A 23,220-nucleotide genomic window follows, 5' to 3' on the forward strand; every position below is an offset into this window, starting at 1 on the left:
TACAAAAACTATACATGCTATTTGACATAATGGTTTGCCGTATGGAAACCATGAGGGTCTCACCGAACTTAACCATTGAAATTATGTTATTTGTCTCACAGTGTTTGGGTAATCATTGATACAGTTGGCTCTGAACAACCTAGAGAAGCACAATTTTGTCATAATTGACTAACAAGATGACATTTGGTAAAGAAAGTTTTTACTAAAGAAAATGAGCTGCCCCAGAGAGTGTGGAGGCTACACTTCTTTCTTTCAGGTTAATGTGACCCAGTAATACATTTCAGAGTTTCTGGTGCATTCAAAATCGGTTTATTAAATTCCTCTACAAAGATTTTTTTAAAAAAATCTTCAGAAGTATCATAATCCATTTTAAAGGAAATTCTGAAAAATTAAAGCAAGGGAGCCCCCTTGTGGACTGAGTCTAATGCCATGTACAGGAAATTACAAGTTGAATCAGTGATTTCACCAGTATTTATAAGATAAATTCAATAATGACTGAATAGAAACAATTTATTTTCAGGTGGATCCCATCAGAAATGGATTACAAACTGTTTTGTCATATATTTTGATACGTACCTACTCAGTAGGATGCAAAGTAATCCCTAAAACCAGCACTGCTTGGATGAATCCTGAATTTGGCCAAAGCAAACTGTTCTATCCCTAAGTGGCTTCTCCAACAAAGCCACCCAAAGGATTTATTCCAGAATCAATGGCTCATTCAAGCCCTCAAAAGTGTAATTAGCATTGGAAATCAGATATGTTTCTCCACAAGATAGTGAATTTAAACAAAGGTAGGTGAATTTATTGGTGAATCCAATTTGTTTAACAAATTGGTACCTGTTATTTAAAAATATACCTGTTACTATTTCTACCTAGAAAACTGCTTTAAAAGATACATAAAAATATATCCTGTTATCTTAGTGAAACTTTTCTAGTCTTAAAAGTTCAGAATGAAGTAAAAGTAAAGTATAACTAGATTTATGAGCAGTGACAGAGAAACAAATGCCCTTCCTTTAGGCTAAGCTCCTCTATCTCTCATCTCAGCAGCAGATCTTAAAGCAAACTTTTTTTTAAAGTCTAGTTTTGTTTTTTCCCATCTATCCTCATTTCTCCCATGGCACTATATTTGGACCAAAGAATAAAAATCAAAGTAAGTAGTTACAAAAAATAATCATAGTTATTAATTTTTCACATGTTTAATACCATAAAAAATCTTTATGCACACTTTAAAAAGAGGACTGCATGCTCTGGTAATAGTTTATAAATTTATTGACTTTTTATTGCATTGGAAAATTGCCCAGACGTTAGCGGGTAGAGATAAACTCAATTTGATTTATACCATTTGAATACAACTCCTGATCTCTATTTGAAAACTCCTCTGATGTTTTCTTTTCTTCATGAGTGGTGTTAGTTGTCTGTGTTTTTCTAAGGTATAAAAAACATGCTGTTTAAAACCACACAAATGACTGCAATTCCCTCTGCACAATATATTGTCATAATTTTTTCTCTGATGTAGATTGCTTTTTTTAAGTTAAATATTTCCATGAAGGGAAAGAGATAATAAAATAGTGACAGGATGACAGCTAAACTGCTCTGCATATGAAATTCATCAAATTCAGGGGTTTGGAAGCAGTCTAAAGGACTGGGAGATGTGAGAGCTACTGAGGGGCTGAGAATATGTGTAGTCTGAAGAAGATGGAGGGAAACGCCACTCAGTATACAATTTCTGGCTATTGGGCTAGGTGGTCAAATGTTTTCAGGCACAATGATGTCTAATTCTATCAATATTTCAGGTTTTTTACTGTGTGGTAGACCACTCTCCCCATCACCAAAAAGCCTCTGCATTAGTTACCAAATCAAAACTGCCTTGTGTGCATGTTGTGTTGAAGAAAGCATAGAAAATGAGCTGCACACATGGCTATGGAAGGTTGGGGCAGAGGAGGGTTCAGCAGTGTGCAGTGTGACAGCCCAAGCATCCCACAGCAGCAGGGCTCAAGTCAAAAAATGACCATCAGAACATAAACTTTCAAATTTAAAGAAACGATGAGGACTGGGTAGACTTCCTACAGGACATGGGTCATTGGCCAAGATAATCCCAGGTAACAGCCTAATTCCACAATTACTGCAAGCTCCTCTAATCTATACTATCGTCACAGCCTTATAATTGTTCTACCTACAACTCTGACCACCTACAAAACAAACATAATTTTAACCCAATGTTGAAGATGCTTTCGTGGCTTAAAACCACTCCTGAGATAAAGCCTCTGCCTCCACCTCTAGCTCCTTCACATTCATCTTCACAACTTTGTCTTTGGACTCCAGCCACTTTGACCTCTCAGCCTCTCTAACATGTGAATTCCATCTCAGACCAATGGCCCATGCTATGCCTAGAATATTAGCACCCTTCGTTAACTTGATTTGTGGAAGCCTTTTCATGACATCCTTGATTTCTTTCCAACAGACAGCAAACTTACTAAAGCAAGCCATGTGTTCCATCATTGGGCAACTTTTCAGCAACATATCCACTTATGCCATATCCTCTAATCCATCACTGGATAAATCCACTTCACTTACACCTCTCATTTTAACAACATTAAGGGAAGAGAAAGCAGCCTTCTGGAGGATTATCACTTAGCACCTTTCTCATCTTTCTGTGGCTGCCTGTGAGACGGTATCACAGATGTCCTTATCCTACCATGTGTTCCCTGTTCGATTGGCCTTCTCCCTTGTCCAACCCGAGTCCTCGGAGGAACTAGTTGTTCAGAAGCCTGGTTTCATGAAGCTAAGTAACCATTCATCTAGCTTGAACTGATAGACTACCTTACTTCAGTTTTCAAGACCAACCCCGTTATGACTTAGGGTCATTCATATCTAATTTCCAGAAGCTCCAAACTCCCAGAATACCCATATGTCACTCTTCTGTGCATTCTCTACTCAGAGATCTACAAAACTTTTCCAGTGTACTCTCTGAAAGTCCTATGGAATAACCCACAAACCTCTATAATCTTCAAATTTGTTTAGCTTTTATATCACCTTCTTAAGTCATCTAAAACCTAGCTTTCTCGAGAATACTGTTTCCCTGAAACCCTCTGAGGTGGAGCTTTGTTTTTGCTCATACTCAAAATGGAGTTATGGAATTCTCCTTATTACAGAGCTTTAAGGATCTATTTAATAATCATTACAATGAATTGGAGGATACTGAGAAGTGATTGCCTCCAGGTCTGAGATATTTCCAACATCTCTGATTTTCTTTTACCCCAAGCACCAAATAAAATCCATGTGAACCCATATGTTTTCTTCCTCAGCTTCCTTTTATATGAAGGGGAAAAAAGAATATAGATGTTAAATGCCTACCAATCAATAATAAAAATATCTTAGTTCCTTTTCTACTCCACAGTGATTTCTAAATTAAGTGGCATTATTGGTAATGTCTGGCATTCTAGATGATGCATTTTCAGAGTAATATTTTTTCTCCTCAGATAGATGGAATTCAACAGCTAATGCCAATAATTCCTTTTTTGGCACTCCAGTATAGGCTGTGGAAGGAATTGTTTCCTACACATTGATACTGACTGTACAAAATAAGCTGTGGTTTCCACTTCAGGTATAAAAAGGAAACTTTATGGAGCACCTAACTCAATAGTAACAACAGGGCATAAGATTTAAGCACCTGGAGAACTTAAGCATCCAGCCATTATTCAGAAGAGGCTTGAAATGTATGTGAAAATGGAAAAGGTGTTATTTAGGAAGAACTGAAACAATTAAGAAACATCTATCGCAACTATTAGCACAGAGAATGGAAGGACTATAAGAAAGTTTGAAACTCTAACCTTTGGTAGATAGGCAACAACAAATACCTATAATCCTCAAATTTATTTAACGTTCATCACCTTCTTCCCTTAACTGAAAGCTGGCCTCTGAAAGAATACTGCCCTGTAGCCCTCTCAGGTGGAAGCCTGGCTTTCATTACATCTATGTACGGCAGAATGCGGAGGCGGGAGTATTGTCCTGCTTGGTCCTATTGTGACTTCCAATCTGTTTTTACCTCCTGTGTCTTTCAAGGCACACACTGTCTTGAAGGATGTTCCTTGGCTACTCCTCCCTGGGTGATCATAAACTGACGTCCCAGTAATTCCTTTTCATTTGCTGAAGACTTTAGCACTTGCTCATTTTTTCTCTCTATCCCTACTCTTAATATCATTCTTGATAAAATCAACAATTGTGGTAAATCCAGCAAACAATAATATCTGACACTTTTATAGTGCTTGCAATATGACAAGCACAGTTAAGAAGTCTCTGTTAATGGGAAGGGGAATAGGAGAGATGCTGTTTAACGGTACAAACCTGAAACTACTAGAGAAATAAGTCCTGGAGATCTAATGCACAGTAGAGTGAATGTGGACAACAATATTGTTTTATAATTATTAAACTTGCTAAGAGATTCGATCTTAGGTGTTCCCCCCACCCAGCACACACAAATAACAATTATGTGACGTGATAAAGGTGCTAACATTGGCTACAATGGCAATCATACTACAGTATATAAATGTGTCAAATCAACATGTTGTATACTTTAAATTTATACAATGTTATATGTCAAATATATTTTAATAAAGAAAGGGAATTTCAAAAAATAAAAGCCTCGGTTAATAAAGATAATCATCGCAACAACTCTATACAGTAGGAACTATTATTATCTCCATTATGCGGATGAAGAAACTGAGACACAAGATGTCAAGTTACTCACTTGGTTCCTCTAATAGGAAGAAGAGACAGGATTTGAACCCATAAGATCTGTCACCAGAGTCTGTGAACTTAACAGCTAACATCTAGGTGAGGATCACAGATTTTGCTTTTGGAACAGAGTTGTGTTGTACTTCCACACCTAGTCCCTCTAAGCAAAAGAGCATTTCCTTTTCCTATATTCTGCAGATTCAAGAACCCTCACATTTTGGTTATTTCCATGTTAGGCCCTCTGTGCTCTCAGTCTCCAAAAATAGTTATCGAATCAAGGCAAACAAGAGTGAGGCAAATTTCTCTGCTGATATGGGCACAAATAATTATATTAACATAGTCTTAGCTTGTAAAAATAGCTTAGCATTCATGATGAAATAAATGTAGGAATACAAAATATAGTTAATGAATGAAGTTACAAAATGAAGTTAATATACCCAATGTGGGTTATGATTTCCTATATATTTGCTTAATGTTTGTTACAAATTTGTCTTTGTGATTTTTAGCAGCCAGTATAAAGGGGTAATCATAATATGTTACAAGATTCATAAAATTAAAGCAAGTCATTTTCTTAGGGGAAGCACGACGTTTAATGAAAATGAGATGAGAGAGATGTTTCCCCAATGGTTCCAATTAAGAAAACATTGTGAAATATTATGAACAACTACCTCATCGGCAACCATGTGCAAGTAAAGCACAAAGATTCATAGAGATAGTTTCTTAAAATATCCCCCAAATATAGGCCGATGGCCTTGCACCAATGTGCAAATGAATAACATTCTCCAGGGGACTAATATAATATAGTCTTTGTAAGTGCTTTTAGTTAATGAAATGTATTTTTACTTCTCAGGTCACAGTAAAATTCATGTTCAATTTTTTTTTTTTTCCAACGTGTGCTATCCTAGATATGGTTCTTTCTACATTTATCCATTGGGTAAATATCTGCAATCAAGATTTTGTATATCACAAGAAAAGCTAACAAATAGTGCTTCCAATTTCTAGAAGAATAATTTTTGAAGTCATATAATTATTATGTATCATTAAATATTGGTTAATAATAAGAGAGTTCAAGCCACAGGCCAATGTTTAAATAACAGTGTACTACATCATAATTAAGACCATTGCTCTGAAGTCAAAGGGCCTCCATTGAAATCCAGACCCTGACACTTAGTAGCTGAGTGACCTTGGGCAAGTTTACTTCTCTCTGTCCCAATTTCCTCATTTGCAAAATTGGGATGATATTTGCACATAACCCATGTGGTAGTAATACAAATTAAATGAGTTTGTAAGACAGTATAGTGACTAGCAAAAGGAGAACTCAATAAATATCAGTTACAATGATAATGATGATCTTCATGGTCAAGTTGCCTAGCTTCCTTAACTTTCCAGCTTTCTCATCAGTATAATGGAGATAATACTACTCAACTATGGTTTCTTGTAAGGATTAAAATATAAAGGTAGCATATAAAAAACATGTAGTTCAGTTTGTGATCTTTTGGAAGTGCACTTGACATATGGTAGCTATTATTACTATCATCCATTTTTCAACAAACTTTAGTGTATGTCTATTAATAACAAAGCACTTTGCTAGTTCCAGAGCAAAGTGGGATATGAGTCTTGAAGGATTTTGTCCCAACTGATCTGTGGAGCACAGCAGATCACCAGGGCTAGCTGAACTCTAGTGGCCTGTTAGATGCCAGAAATGAAAGCTGGTCTTTCCTTCCTTTCTGTCTCTCAGGTATTTGCAAGCAGAGCAGGGGAACACGATGTGGTCCTTTTCTGGGCTGTGGAGGAGGCGTTTCCGCCAGGAGTCCGGTTGGCTGTCCGTCTTGCATGGGTGTCTGATTGGCGCACACCTGTTCCGGTGAGATGAAGGTGGGTCACTATGCAGTGGGAGGAAGGGTAGGTGAGGCACAGCTTTTCTCCGTAAGATCGAGGTACCTGCGCAAACCAGAGTCATTTGAGGATTCCTCTGAATGACTGGATGATCCAGAACTTACGTTGACCACTTTCAGCTAGATTTTTACTCTCATCTGAGGCTCATTTGTGAAACATTAAGGAGTTTTAAAGCAGCTGAGAGTGAAAGAAGCTAATCTGAAAAGGCAACTTACTGTACAGTTCCAACTATATGACATTACGGAAAAGGAAAAACCATAGATAGAGTTAAAAGATCAGTGGTTGCCAGGGGTTGACGGGGAGCAGAGGGATGGATAGGCAGAACACAAAGGTTTGGGGAGGGTGGTGAAAATACTCTGTGTGATACCATAATGATGGAGACATGTCGTTATATATTTATCCCAATACATAGAATGTACAACACCAAGAGTGAACTGTAATGTAAACTACAAACTTTGGGTAATAATGATATGTCAATGTAGGTTCCTCAGCTGTAACAAATGATGTACCACTCTGGTGGGGGATTTCGATTATGGGGGAGTCTATGCATGAGTGGGGGTAGGTGATATATTGGAAATCTCTGTACCTTTCCCTCAATTTTGCTGTGAATCTTAAACTATGCTTAAAACAAAAATCTTAGTAAAATTTTTTGTAAATTAAATCAAATAGGATCACATAATAATTCACAGAGAAAAGACTTCGATACCTAAAGTATTCAAGGGTTTCAAAAATACTTGATTTAACTATATTTCACATGTGAAAAATATAACAATAACTGCAATTACTTAGAAGACTCTACTACTCTTACTGTAACCTTAAAATCTTGAGAAACCTTCTAGAGTTGTGAAAAAAATTGTAAAAAGCATCTGAGCGTAGTGTGTGTATGCCTGCATGTGCATGTGTATATATGTGTCCATGTGTTTGGGGGAACAAGGTGCAGTTGGGAAGAGAATTGGGAGGTTACAGAGGTAGTCTCTGATGAGGGCATTCTACATATATGCCAGGCTAGAGAAACTGGGCTTGAGCATTTAGCCTACTGTTCTCAAGAATGACTATATAGTCAGTCCCTCAGTATAAGGGGGATGGGTTCCAAGACCCCCGACACTCCCCCCATCCCTGTAGATACCAGAATCCTTGGATGCTCAAGTCCCTTATATAAAATGGCATAGTATAGTCAGCTCTCCATTATGGTGGGCTCCACATGCTGGGATTCAACCAACCACAGATGCGAAACCCATAGATATGTAGGGCCAACCTGTTTGGAATCATCCTGGGATCCTAATTTTTTTTTTTTTACTTTTTTTTTTAATTTATTTATGGCTGTGTTGGGTCTTCGTTTCTGTGCAAGGGCTTTCTCTAGTTGCGGCAAGTGGGGGCCACTCTTCATCGCAGTGCGCGGGCTTCTCACTGTCACGGCCTCTCTTGTTGCGGAGCACAGGCTCCAGACATGCAGGCTCAGTAGTTGTGGCTCACGGGCCTAGTTGCTCCGCGGCATGTGGGATCTTTCCAGACCAGGGCTCGAACCCGTGTCCCCTGCATTGGCAGGCGGATTCTCAACCACTGCGCCACCAGGGAAGCCCCTGGGATCCTAATTTTTTTTTTTTTTTTTTTAATTTATTTTTGGCTGCTTTGGGTCTTCGTTGCTGTGCACAGGCTTTCTCTAGTTGCAGCAAGCAGGGGCTACTCTTTGTTGTGGCACGCTGGCTTCTCATTGCGGTGGCGTCTCTTGTTGCGGAGCATGGGCTCTAGGCATGCGGGCTTCAGTAGTTGTGGCACGTGGGCTCAGTAGTTGTGGCTCGCGGGCTCTAGAGTGCAAGATCAGTAGTTGTGGCGCACGGGCTTAGTTGCTCCGCGGCATGTGGGATCTTCCCGGACCAGGGCTTGAACCCTTGTCCCCTGCATTGGCAGGCGGATTCTTAACCACTGAGCCATCAGGGAAGCCCCTAATTTTTAAAATAACTATGGGTGTCCCTAACCTTAAAGATTCATATTTAATAGGTTTAGGGAGGGAGGGACCTCGGTATCAATATCTTTCAAAATTTTTCCAGGTCCGATGTGTAGCCAGTGTTGAAAATCAATGTTTTAGATGAGAAGAAGCAGCATAAAGATGTTAATTAGCTGAGTAACGTGATGTGATTTGCCTTATAGAAAGCTCTGTCAGCAATATGGAGTAGAAGGGGCACAATTGAACACAGTAGCATACAATTTATTAGAAACATCAAATTGTTAGAAAACAATCTAAAACCAATAACCAGAAAACAGTTAACTGAGAGGAAATATACCTCTGACTCCATCTCTGTATTATTTTTTATTGACTGGATAAATTGAACTGCTCACACATCACAGAAGACAATTTATTTGTGTTCTGAATTATGTGGCTTCTAAGATCTCAACACAGTCGGAATTTTAGTCCCTAGATTTAGATTTTTGTTTCCTGTTGAACATTAGATGTTACACATAGGTTAAATATTATATAATTAGATTTCTGTATAATATATAAAATTATGTTTTTATCTCTTTTGAAACTCTTTATGTTCATTAACTAACCATGGGAAATAAATTAAAAATCACAGGTAGCAATAAGGATACTGATTAGAGGCAATGTTAAGATATCTATAAATGTTACTGAATTATAGTACTGAAAGGGATAGGAATATTTATGGAGAGAAAGTCCTAATACTAGATTAATTATGGGAGGGTAACCACTATTTAAAGCCCTAGGTGATTTTACACATAAGTTAAGCACATATTTATTAATGTTTGGAGAAGAACATCTTTTCTAAAATTTTCTTCTCTCCTAATCTTGCACTGAGAACTGACAGTTCATTCATTTGGATAAAGGAACTGTTCCAATTTTAATTGAATCAAAGGTCAAGAAAGGGGCTGTATCAGCTACTAAGACCCAATGTTATCTGATTATTTATAAAATTGTAACTAAATAAGAGTAGATCACTTTCTGGGTGACACGTTTCAAAATGTGAGTTTAAAGGCACCAAGGGAAAGGTTAGGAATGGAAATCTAGACTATAAAAATAAACAATAATAGTTAATCCTAGATGGCGGAAATCACAGAGAATATCTTGAAGGGAGAGAAAAAGCTGAGGCCAGAAGAGAAAGCGAAACTGAAACAGAATTAAGAGACCCCTGAACCCAGTGAGAGGTGTGAAGTTATAGAGCTAGAAGGAATCTTAGAGATCATCTGCTCAATACAATTACTCAGAATCAGCATTGGACCTCAAACTTCAAGGCTTCTCCATCTGAGTTCAAAGGTGTTTTCAACTACGTGTAGCAACCTTTCTAGTACATAAAATATTCTTTCTTGAAATGTACAAACACATACACACACTCCTTTGGGCTTGTTTTAGACCAATACTGGTTATAAAGCATGGAATTTGCTGAAAATATGCCCAGGGTTTCTCTCTAATACAGTATGGAGTGAAGCCTAAACATAGTAACAGAGTGGATAATATAGTCTATGTAACAGGAAAAACTTCTTCTCTTCCAGGATTTCCATCTTTGTCCCTAAAGTAGGAACTCCCCACTTCAAAATTATAGGGTGCTGGTAGGAGAGAGTTTCTATTTGTGGAGCTTCTCACCTCTGCCTGCACATGAATGCTACGACCGAAGAGGTGCTTAAAAAATACCCACTCTCAGATATCCTGATTTAATTAGTTGATTTAATGATTGAGAACCATTGCCGGGGTGGATCTGGGAGGAAGGTTCTATAAGTTTCCCTGTCTTTCTCCAGCACACGTGAGTCCCCTCTCTGTAACATGTGAGGAATGATCTAAACCAGCAGTTGTCTATCTGCAGATCCTGATAATGCTTGGCTGGGTCATCCCAAGGCCTAGACTTGCAGATAAGTGTGAGGAAACATTTGGCCACAAATCAATAAGTGATATCAAGCCTATTTATACTTTTGCAGGGATCCCATTCCTAATCCATCGGTTGGTTCAGAACATATAGGAGGAAAAGTAGTACAGTCAGTGTTTATCTTCACAGCCCATTTGTTAAGGTGTAAGCCATCAGAGAAAAATATTTTGCAAGCTTGTTAATTAGGATGTCATACTACTTAACATAGATATAGTTCACATTCTTTAAGTAAGTATATCTATAAGTCAAATGTCAATGGGATTTCAGACAAAATAAAAAGATCAATCTTTACACTATGTCAAATTTATATATTATTTACACCAACAGATTTTAAAGCTAACCCCTTAAAAAATGTAAAAATATTTGAACAGGGGAATATATCTATCTAAAATACCTATCTGTCAAGACAGGATATTTTTTATTTCTTAATTAAAGACATATGAATGCATATTAATATCTTTAAATTTACGCCTTCCAAAAACACTTGTTTGCCAAATGATCAAATAAATAAGGATACTATAACTAGAAAGACATGCAATCAAATTTACCCAGAAGTGAAAACTTGAATATGCCTATGTGTTGATTCCAGTAGTAAATCAACAATCTATTTGTAATCATTTTTGGGGGTGAGTTAGCCTTTTTCTTAAAATTGATTGTATTTATTCAGATTATTTATTTTTTAAGTTTAAATCCACTCTTTTACTTATGTTTCAGTTAAATATGTAAACCATATTGAGAATATATTATTAAACAAGGCAAACTATATAATTCATACTTTATTTTTCTGGGTAACTAAGTATTTTAATGAATTTGTATTTCATTAAGTTGTCTGTATATATAACACACCCACACCCACACCCACACACACATATATATATGTGTGTGTGTGGTACACATAATCTACTCAATTAAATCAATTTTTAGGTTTACTGTGATTTAAGTTTGCACTTTAATGGAAATAGTTATGTTATTCTAGGAAAAAATAATACGTATATATGTGTAAATATAAGCATACATAAGTATGTGTGTCTGTTGGAGGGGGATTAGTGCTAACATACAGCTCTTGCATATTGCATGCAACCAGGCTCTAACAATGTTTTTATCTTCTGTTTTGTTTTGATTTTTTGTTTCATTTTGTTTTTGTTTTTTCAGGCCAGGCTTTACTGGGGCCCCTGCTGTAGCAGGGGGGAATGAGAACAAGCAACAGGTTCCCTTGCCTGCTTGCTCCCTATTGGCGGGGGGTGGCGAGCTTGTTCCTTATGTGGGGAGAGGGTAAAGGCGGGTCCAGGGGTCGGGCCGGAGGGGTGGCTTAGGGGGTTTGCCACCTCTTAGGTGGTGTTGTGTGCAGGGGGCATGCGCAGTACCCTGCTTTTGCTCCAGGCTCTTCAAAAGTAGCAGTTGGGTTTTTTGGTCGCTTTGTATCTTTTGTCCAGAATTTGCCCCAGCTGCACATGAATGCAGTTATTTTTAGTCCCTTATAGCTTCTTTACATTTTGTTGCCAGAGGAGAGGTGTGTCCAGGTGCAAGCACTGCAGCAAAGGGTCCCAGGTCCCAGCCCTTCTCATTCCCCCCTGAGAGACTCTACACCCTTATTCTTAAGCGATAAGGGGCCCAAGGTCTCTTCTTCTGTAACTGCCTCCTGCTGGACAGGGGCCACAGACCCTAACCTACCTTAGGGGTGTACAGGTCCCTTGCTGACTGTTCCAAGGACCTGTAGGGACCTGGGCCACAGTGTTTTTTAATGGAGGGCATTAGCTTAGGAATTCGTATTTAACCTTGGAAATAACATTTATCAAAGATTGCTTTTGAAAGGTGTGTATTCATTACCTCACTTCTCCACAGAAAATGTATCCTGGTGGTTCTCTTCTCCAGTTGTTGTTACTGCACACTGACCATTTCAAGTTCATGCTTCATCCCTCCTACAGTGTCATTGACGAAGGTCAATCCATCACTCAACAGTATCTCAGCCTTTCTTGTCTTATTTCTTAAAGTTGAATAGTGACACTCAGGGTTAACACTGGTAGAACTGAGACGTCTGTCTTTAATGTCTTCTCTGACTCCAGAAAAAGTCTCTCCTCATCTGCTGCCTCCTTCTCTGCTGTTCTTGAGTCAATCAGAGACTCAGGAGTGCTTTTTGCCCTGGTAACCTACATCCCTCAGTGAGTGCCCAGATCAGCCTGCCTCTCATGTTAGCCACTTTCTCTTCAGCTCTCCATATGGTGCACCTTATTTTATATGGGGCTAATTTCAACCAGCTGTGACACTGTATAAGAAATGTAAAATATGTTTGTTTGAAAATAATATTTTCCGAAGTGATCAACTATAGAATATTAAACCCAGTAAATTCCCTGGTAGAGAATTGTGGGGACAGAGGGTGAGGTGAGGGAAGTTTCTAAAAAAGTTTAAGGTTACCATCATAATGCATAATAACATATCAAAAGTCCTGTGTGTTTCAGTAAAGAAATCTGTTTCAACTTGTAAGTTCAACGAGTCCTAAAAGGACTTATCCATAAATGTATCTTTATCATCTAACACCTATTAACATCCTTACAGGAAAAAGTTACATGTGTATTCTTGCTTCAATTAACATAAAATCGTTGCCTCGAATATTATGTGTTATGTCATTTACTCAAATGTTATGCATAACGTTTGAACTAGTTTCACAGAGAACCCAGTTGGAGGCCTGGAGGAAATGAGCATTCTCACGTATAAATCCCATAAATGTTGCAGTTTATTGGGATGAGATAAAAGGATGAATTCTCACCAAAGCCTCACAGGCTTGGGAATGTGGGCTCCTCCGGACTCCCCATTCCCCACAGCAGACATGTGTGGTTAGTGGCACTGGGGTTCTACCTGCCCAGGGAGAAGGATGGCCACATCTCTTTCTCAAGAAGGAACTTATCAAGCTTTCGTACTTCCAACCATGTCACCTGGAACTTCAACCTTTAGCAAGCCGTGTCACCTGGATCCAAGATTTAAATATCAGGTAAAACTTCCAACTTTGCCTCTGGTTTCTTCTTGCTTCCTGGACCACAAATTATGTAGCAATGAGTAGGAATCAGACATGTCCAGTCACTCTGCAGCTGCACAAGGAGAACCAGCCTGTTCTGCGTGGTCACATGATCCATTATGTGGAGACTTTGATGGAAGTGATCACAGCCAGTCTGGGCCTGGCTACTGCACTGTCCACATGAGAATTTTCTCTGCAGCTTGAATAGCAGGAAAACTATTATCTCCCATAATATTGCTAGTTTTATTCTGATGAAAGTTTCATCGCATTTTAACAGAACATTTCCTTCAGAAACAGAACTTCCCAGTCTGACACGGAGCTTAGAGATAGGTTTTAGGTTTAATTGAAACTGCATGTTTTGGGTGCATGACTTTTTGCTTTGTTTAATGAGCTACCTCAAAGCATGTTTACCCAAAATTGAAATATATGAACGACTCAGACAACTCAGATCTATTTTGAAACAGAGAAATAAGAATAAAACAAGGTAAAGAATAAAATTAATTTAAACACACATGTAATTTTCAGCAGCTATCAGAAAATTATTAGAATTTGTGAAGAAATCTCTATTCTTTCTGCATTTATAATGCTGAAGAATATATTTTTAATAATAACCTTGAAGATCATTAATGAAAACTAAATTTATATAACATCCATGTACATGCTAAATATATTTAATATGTTCTAATTCTTTTGTATTTGGTAATCTATTTGTGGTATGTATAAACCAACGTATAGGTGTAATAAAATATCAGAATCTGACTTTTATACTTTTTATTTTCTTGGGATTCAATGTATTGATACATGTCCCCATAGAAATGCTTCAATAGTAGTTAGTAACTGATTTCAGAGCACTGGAAAAGCCATTAAGCCACATATTTACTCAGATATACAGGAACAGTTATCTAAAGGAAATCTCTCTCATGCAGACACACACACGTACAGACACACAGAGATGCAAACACACACTTGTGGAATAAACGTCCCCTCATTCTCTTTAACATTGGATGAACTCTCCAAGAGCATTCAGTAGTAGGAGGCGTAACAGATGCCCTCTTACGTTGGATTCAGACCTAGTTCCCAGGGCATGGGGGACAGTCAGGCATGGACTGGCATAGGAAACAAAGATTCTGTTAATATAGGAGAGGGTCAGGGGTTCAGTCTGAAGAGTAGGGAGACTAGTGCCTACTCATAAGTGTTTTCAGTGGGCTTCAGAGGGAAGGGATAAGATTTCCAGGAGATATAACAGAGAGGGCCTACTACTGCCATGAGTTTCAGAACAGGAGATGTTCACAGTGAGGGAGGGAGACTGGGCTCTCAAAACCTCAGAACTGACTGGAAGCATCTGCTGGTTCTCACATGGAAATAGTGGCTCAAATATTTCCATTGCTAAACTTTCTGAAGAAATAAGATTCTGCTGAAATACTAAAAGACCCCATCATCATATCTGTATTCAAAACATCTTTTTCTTTTATTCAATCAAAGGTGATTAGAAATGAAATATGAAATGAAACCATACATGCTCCTTTTCTAGATTGACCATTTCCCTGTAACAAAATATCCTTGCTTGTATTATTTACTAATGAGCCTTTCCTGCTTTCTTTGTTATATGGTTCAATCATATCATTTTGATAATATTTGAAATTGACTGTTATTTGCATCTGATATCAAACTCTTTTTGCTGTAATGCCATCAAATTCTATTTGATTATTTAATATCACCACTTGCTCAGCTATTACATGTGCATTGAGGATGCTTAACACTGATATTTAAGACAGAGAAAGCAGGGGGGGAAATGCTATTATTTAGAACAGTAAAAATGTTATTTCAATTTGTTATCCCCATGCAAGCCCCAGACATCTGTTGAAAGAGGAGTGACAAGTTTAACAGAGGAGGATTACATTACAAATAGGGCTTAAGTAATACAAATTATCCTTCGAGAAACTCTCCTTCAGACCTGTACTTAAAATGATTTATTCAGGATGCAAAAGTACTTTCATTTGTCTCTATTCATCTTTGGTCTTACTTTCGAGAGCCGGTTACAAATCTAATTCTGCATGTTGTCATCTACTTGAACCCAGTTCTTCCATTTATGAACTTGAACTTCAACTCTGTATTGTCAGAAGAATAGTGCATTATTTCACTGCTAGCAGTGAGAGTCTATTTTAATGGAAACTATTTTATATTTATGATTTCAAATGAAAATCAATTATAAGTCCAGTTAAATCACAAATTGATTAATGTGGGTCTCTTGCCAGTTGAAGAGGTTTTTAACGGCTCAAGCTACAGATGGCTGACTGCAGTGTTTTGATCAGTAATTTTTTAGAATTTCGAAATAGTAAAAACTGTGGACATTAAAATTCTGTGGCAACGGTTTGAGCATTCAACAAGACAAAGGATCTAGTTATCAGGAGGCGATTGTATTCTGTTTACTAAATTCATTTCCCTATAATATTTCAGTAAGATATCTCTTGAAAAATACGTTATTATTATTACTGCAATACACATTTTCATGATTATAACTTAGTTAACGCCGTTTATTTGATTATTCAAACAAAAAAGAACAAATGTGATTTCTGGTTTTGTTAACCATTAGTGGACCCTTAAACTTGGTAATGAACTAAGACAGATCACTTTGTTAAAATTAATACAATAACCTACATGATATAATTGCTATAAGGGGAAATGACAATAATGATTGTTACATTTTAGTTTTTTTTTTTTAATATATATATATTTTTTAACATCTTTATTGGAGTATAATTGCTTTACAATGGTGGGTTAGTTTCTGCCTTACAACAAAGCAAATCAGTTATACATATACATATGTTCCCATATCTCTTCCCTCTTGCATCTCCCTCCCTCCCACCCTCCCTATCCCACCCCTCTAGGTGGTCACAAAACACAGAGCTGATCTCCCTGTGCTATGTGGTTGCTTCCCACTAGCTATCTGTTTTACGTTCAGCAGTGTATATATGTCTATGCCACTCTCTCACTTTGTCCCAGCTTACCCTTCCCCCTCCGCATATCCTCAAGTCCATTCTCTAGTAGGTCTGTGTCTTTATTCCCGTCTTGCCACTAGGTTCCTCATGACCTTTTTTTTTTTCCCTTAGATTCCATATATATGTGTTAGCATACTGTGTTTGTTTTTCTCTTTCTGACTTACTTCACTCTGTATGACAGACTCTAACTCCATCCACCTCACTACAAATAACTCAATTTCGTTTCTTTTTATGGCTGAGTAATATTCCATTGTATTTATATGCCACATCATCTTTATCCATTCATCCGATGATGGACATTTAGGTTGCTTCCATGTCCTGGCTATTGTAAATAGAGCTGCAATGAACATTTTGGTACATGACTCTTTCTGAATTATGGTTTTCTCAGGGTATATGCCCAGTAGTGGGATTGCTGGGTTGTATGGTAATTCTATTTTTAGTTTTTTAAGGAACCTCCATACTGTTCTCCATAGTGGCTGTATCAATTTACATTCCCACCAACAGTGCAAGAGTGTTCCCTTTTCTCCACACCCTCTCCAGCATTTATTGTTTCTATATTTTTTGATGATGGCCATTCTGACTGGTGTGAGATGATATCTCATTGTAGTTTTGATTTGCATTTCTCTAATGATTAATGATGTTGAGCATTCTTTCATGTGTTTGTTGGCAATCTGTGTATCTTCTTTGGAGAAATGTCTATTTAGGTCTTCTGCCCATTTTTGGATGGGGTTGTTTGTTTTTTTGTTATTGAGCTGCATGTAAATTTTGGAGATTAATCCTTTGTCAGTTGCTTCATTTGCAAATATTTTCTCCCATTCTGAGGGTTCTCTTTTGGTCTTGTTTATGGTTTCCTTTGCTGTGCAAAAGCTTTTAAGTTTCATTAGGTCCCATTTGTTTATTTTTGTTTTTATTGCCATTTTTCTAGGAGCTGGGTCAAAGAGGATCTTGCTGTGATTTATGTCATAGAGTGTTCTGCCTATGTTTTCCTCTAAGAGTTTGATAGTGTCTGGCCTTACATTTAGGTCTTTAATCCATTTTGAGTTAATTTTTGTGTATGGTTTTAGGGAGTGTTCTAATTTCATACTTTTACATGTACCTGTCCAGTTTTCCCAGCACCAGTGGAGAGAAGAGGCTGTCTTTTCTCCACTGTATATGCTTGCCTCCTTTATTAAAGATAAGGTGACCATATGTGCGTGGGTTTATCTCTGGGCTTTCTATCCTGTTCCATTGATCTATGTTTCTTTTGTTGTGCCAGTACCATACTGTCTTGATTACTGTATCTTTGTAGTATAGTCAGAAGTCAGGGAGCCTGATTCTGCCAGCTCCATTTCTCGTTCTCAAGATTGCTTTGGGTATTTGGGGTCTTTTGTGTTTCCATACAAATTGTGAAATTTTTTGTTCTAGTTCTGTGAAAATTGCCAGTGGTAGTTTGTTAGGGATTGCATTGAATCTGTAGATTGCTTTGGGTAGTATAGTCATTTTCACAATGTTGATTCTTCCAATCCAAAAACATAGTATATCTCTCCATCTATTTGTATCATCTTTAATTTCTTTCAGCAGTGTCTTATAATTTTCTGCATACAGGTCTTTTGTCTCCTTAGGTAGGTTTATTCCTAGATATTTTATTCTTTTTGTTGCAATGGTAAATGGGAGTGTTTTCTTAATTTCACTTTCAGATTTTTCATCATTAGTGTATAGGAATGCAAGAGATTTCTGTGCATTAATTTTGTATCCTGCTACTTTACCAAATTCATTGATTAGCTCTAGTAGTTTTCTGGTAGCATCTTTAGGATTTTCTATGTATAGTATCATGTCATCTGCAAACAGTGACAGCTTTACTTCTTCTTTTCTGATTTGGATTCCTTTTATTTCTTTTTCTTCTCTGATTGCTGTGGCTAAAACTTCCAAAACTATGTTGAATAATAGTGGTGAGAGTGGGCAACCTTGTCTTGTTCCTGATCTTAGTGGAAATGGTTTCAGTTTTTCACCATTGACAACGATGTTGGCTGTGGGTTTGTCATATATGGCCTTTATTATGTTGAGGAAAGTTCTCTCTATGCCTACTTTCTGCAGGGCTTTTATCATAAATGGGTGTGGTATTTTGTCAAAGCTTTCTCTGCATCTATTGAGATGATCATATGGTTTTTCTCCTTCAATTTGTTAATATGGTGTATCACATTGATTGATTTGCGTATATTGAAGAATCCTTGCATTCCTGGAATAAACCCCACTTGATCATGGTGTATGATCCTTTTAATGTGCTGTTGGATTCTGTTTGCTAGTATTTTGTTGAGGATTTTTGCATCTATGTTCATCAGTGATATTGGCCTGTAGTTTTCTTTCTTTGTGACATCTTTGTCTGGTTTTGGTATCAGGGTTATGGCCTCATAGAATGAGTTGGGGAGTGTTCCTCCCTCTGCAATATTTTGGAAGAGTTTGAGAAGGATAGGTGTTAGCTCTTCTCTAAATGTTTGATAGAATTCACCTGTGAAGCCATCTGGTCCTGGGCTTTTGTTTGTTGGAAGGTTTTTAATCACAGTTTCAATTTCAGTGCTTGTGATTGGTCTGTTCATATTTTCTATTTCTTCCTGGTTCAGTCTCGGCAGGTTTTTCATTTCTAGGAATTTGTCCATTTCTTCCAGGTTGTCCATTTTATTGGCATAGAGTTGCTTGTAGTAATCTCTCTTGATCGTTTGTATTTCTGCAGTGTCAGTGGTTACTTCTCCTTTTTCATTTCTAATTCTATTGATTTGAGTCTTCTCCCTTTTTTTCTTGATGAGTCTAGCTAATGGTTTATCAATTTTGATTATCTTCTCAAAGAACCAGCTTTTAGTTTTATTGATCTTTGCTATTGTTTCCTTCATTTCTTTTTCATTTATTTCTGATCTGATCTTTATGATTTCTTTCCTTCTGCTAACTTTGGGGGTTTTTTGTTCCTCTTTCTCTAATTGCTTTAGGTGCAAGGTTAGGTTGTTTATTTGAGATGTTTCCTGTTTCTTGAGGTAGACTTGTATTGCTATAAACTTCCCTCTTAGAACTGCTTTTGCTGTATCCCATAGGTTTTGGGTCATCATGTCTCCATTGTCATTTGTTTCTAGGTATTTTTTTATTTCCCCTTTGATTTCTTCAGTGATCACTTGGTTATTAAGTAGTGTATTGTGTAGCCTCCATGTGTTTGTATTTTTTACAGATCTTTTCCTGTAATTGATATGTAGTCTCATAGTGTTGTGGTCAGAAAAGATACTTGATACGATTTCAATTTTCTTAAATTTACCAAGGCTTGATTTGTGACCCAAGATATGATCTATCCTGGAGAATGTTCCATGAGCACTTGAGAAAAATGTGTATTCTGTTGTTTTTGGGTGGAATGTCCTATAAATATCAATCAAGTCCATCTTGTTTAATGTATCATTTAAAGCTTGTGTTTCCTTATTTATTTTCATTTTGGATGATCTGTCCATTGGTGAAAGTGGGGTGTTAAAGTCCCCTACTATGATTGCGTTACTGTTGATTTCCCCTTTTATGGCTGTTAGTATTTGCCTTATGTATTGAGGTGCTCCTGTGTTGGGTACATAAATATTTACAATTGTTATATCTTCTTCTTGAATTGATCCCTTGATCATTATATAGTGTCCTTGTTTGTCTCTTGTAATAGTCTTTATTTTTAAGTCTATTTTGTCTGATATGAGAATTGCTACTCCAGCTTTCTTTTGATTTCCATTTGCATGGAATATCTTTTTCCATCCCCTCACTTTCAGTCTGTATGTGTCCCTAGGTCTGAAGTGGGTCTCTTGTAGACAGCATATATACAGGTCTTGTTTTTGTATCCATTCAGGCAGTCTGTGTCTTTTGGGGGGAGCATTTAATCCATTTACATTTAAGGTAATTATCGATATGTATGTTCCTATTCCCATTTTCTTAAATGTTTTGGGTTTGTTATTGTAGGTGTTTTCCTTCTCTTGTGTTTCTTGCCTAGAGAAGTTCCTTTAGCATTTGTTGTAAAGCTGGTTTGGTGGTGCTGAACTCTCTCAGCTTTTGCTTGTCTGTAAAGGTTTTAATTTCTCCATCAAATCTGAATGAGATCCTTGCTGGGTAGAGTAATCTTGGTTGTAGGTTTTTCTCCTTCATCACTTTAAATATGTCCTGCCACTCCCTTCTGGCTTTCAGAGTTTCTGCTGAAAGATCAGCTGTTAACCTTATGGGGATTCCCTTGTGTGTTATTTGTTGTTTTTCCCTTGCTGCTTTTAATATGTTTTCTTTATATTTAATTTTTGATAGTTTGATTAATATGTGTGTTGGCGTGTTTCTCCTTGAATTTATCCTGTATGGGACTCTCTGTGCTTCCAGGACTTGATTAATTATTTCCTTTCCCATATTAGGAAAGTCTTCAAATTTGTTTTCATTCCCTTTCTTTTTCTCTTCTTCTTCTGGGACCCCTATAATTCGAATGTTGGTGCATTTAATGTTGTCCCAGAGGTCTCTGAGACTGTCCTCAGTTCTTTTCATTCTTTTTTCTTTATTCTGCTCTGCAGTAGTTATTTCCACTATTTTATCTTCCAGGTCACTTACCCGTTCTTCTGCCTCAGTTATTCTGCTATTGATCCCTTCTAGAGTATTTTTAATTTCATTTATTGTGTTTTTCATCATTGCTTGGTTCCTCTTTAGTTCTTCTACGTCCTTGTTAAATGTTTCTTGCATTTTGTCTCTTCTATTTCCAAGATTTTGGATCATCTTTACTATCATTATTCTGAATTCTTTTTCAGGTAGACTGCCTATTTCTTCTTCATTTGTTAGGTCTGGTGTGTTTTTACCTTGCTCCTTCATCCGCTGTGTGTTTTTCTGTCTTCTCATTTTGCTTATCTTACTGTGTTTGGGGTCTCCTTCTTACATTTTAGTTTAATTAAAATTTATTTCCTTGAAAATAAAAAAAGCTAAAAAGCCATATCAATATATTTTTTCTGAATTATTCCTTCATAACTGTATATCAACCTCAGTCATTCATGTATCGACCATTATTTCAGCCCCTAATGCTACCCGCAGGAAGGAGATCTTAAAATTTTTCAATAGCATTCACTTTCCTTTCACAATAATCCCTCATATAGTCATTTCTAAGTCTCTTAGTTTCCATCAAGCATAGTTGTATAGAGAGCTCAGATCTACTTACAAGCTCTGTCTGGACTGACAAAGTTTTCTTATCCAAAAATGAAAGAAGCAAGAGAGACAGGGAGGAAAGGAATAAAAGAAAAAATGAAATAAAGGAAGAAGGGAAGGAGGATGCATGAGTGGAAGGGAGGGAGAGAGGGAGGAAGGAAGGAAGAGAAATACAGAAAGGAAAGGAAGGAAGGAAGGAAGAGAAAGAAAGAAGAAAGAAAGGAGGAAGGAAGGAAGGAAGGAAAGAGAGAAAGAAAGATGGGTAAAGAACATGTGGCACATATATACAATGGAATATTACTCAGCCATAAAAAGAAACGAAACTGAGTTATTTGTAGTGAGGTGGATGGACCTAGAGTCTGTCATACAGAGGGAAGTAAGTCAGAAAGAGAAAAACAAATACCGTATGCTAACACATATATATGGAATCTAAGAAAAAAAAAAAAAAAAAGGTCATGAAGAACCTAGGGGCAGGATGGGAATAAAGACGCAGACCTACTAGAGAATGGGCTTGAGGACACGGGGAGGGGAAAGGGTAAGCTGGGACAAAGTGAGAGAGTGGCATGGACATATACAGACTACCAAATGTAAAACAGATAGCTAGTGGGAGGCAGCCACATAGGACAGGGAGATCAGCTCGGTGCTTTGTGACCACCTAGAGGGGTGGGATAAGGAGGGTGAGAGGGAAGAGATATGGGAATATATGTATATGTATAGCTGATTCACTTTGTTATAAAGTAGAAACTAGCACACCATTGTAAAGCAATTATATTCCAATAAAGATGTTAAAAAATAAAGAAAGAAAGAAAATAATAAAAGTCAATACCCACCATAAAAAAAAAGAAAGAGAAAGAAGGAAAGAAAGAAAAAAAGAAAAAAGAAAGCAAGAAAGAAAGAAAAAGAAGGAAGGAAAGAAGGAAAAGAAGGAAGGAAAGAGGGTAGGAAGGGAGGGAGGGAGGAATAAAATTAACACATAGCTCAGTGTTTTATGGGAATTAAAAGAAAATATAAAGAATCATTTAAAGTACCTGGCACACAGTAGGAATTCAATAAATAATAAATATCACTGCTACTATTATAAATGTATTGGTAAAAGTGTTTGAAATGAAATACGAGACTCTAAAAATTCTTATATCCTATAGCCTGGCTTCCCTTCTTATCTTCTAACCCTTGCTTATTAGTGGACTCCCTTGCTTATTACTGAACTGAGCATCCCAGATCAGTGTACACATGTGTTTCACTTAGCAGGGTTCTGCTTTGCCTAAGACTATGTGGGAAAAGAAAGAAACATTTTAAACCCTTGCCTAGATTACTGAGGTGAAATGAAACAGGAAGCAATGTAGGAATATATGAAAATTTAATATGTAAATGTCTTTTGTCTCAGAAAACATAACTCAAGAATAAACAGGTTTTTCCAAGGGCTTAACTGTGATTAGTCGGACCAAAAATGATTAAATGTGGAAAAAATACAGATGTGTAAGAAAATGATGATTAGAGAGCATGGTTATTCAAGGAAAGGACTTGGAGGAAAAGTTTAGATCCCAACTGATATATAGCA

The sequence above is a fragment of the Balaenoptera borealis genome (assembly GCF_965194805.1).
Source record: "Balaenoptera borealis genome assembly, chromosome: 18".
NCBI lineage: Eukaryota > Metazoa > Chordata > Mammalia > Artiodactyla > Balaenopteridae > Balaenoptera > Balaenoptera borealis.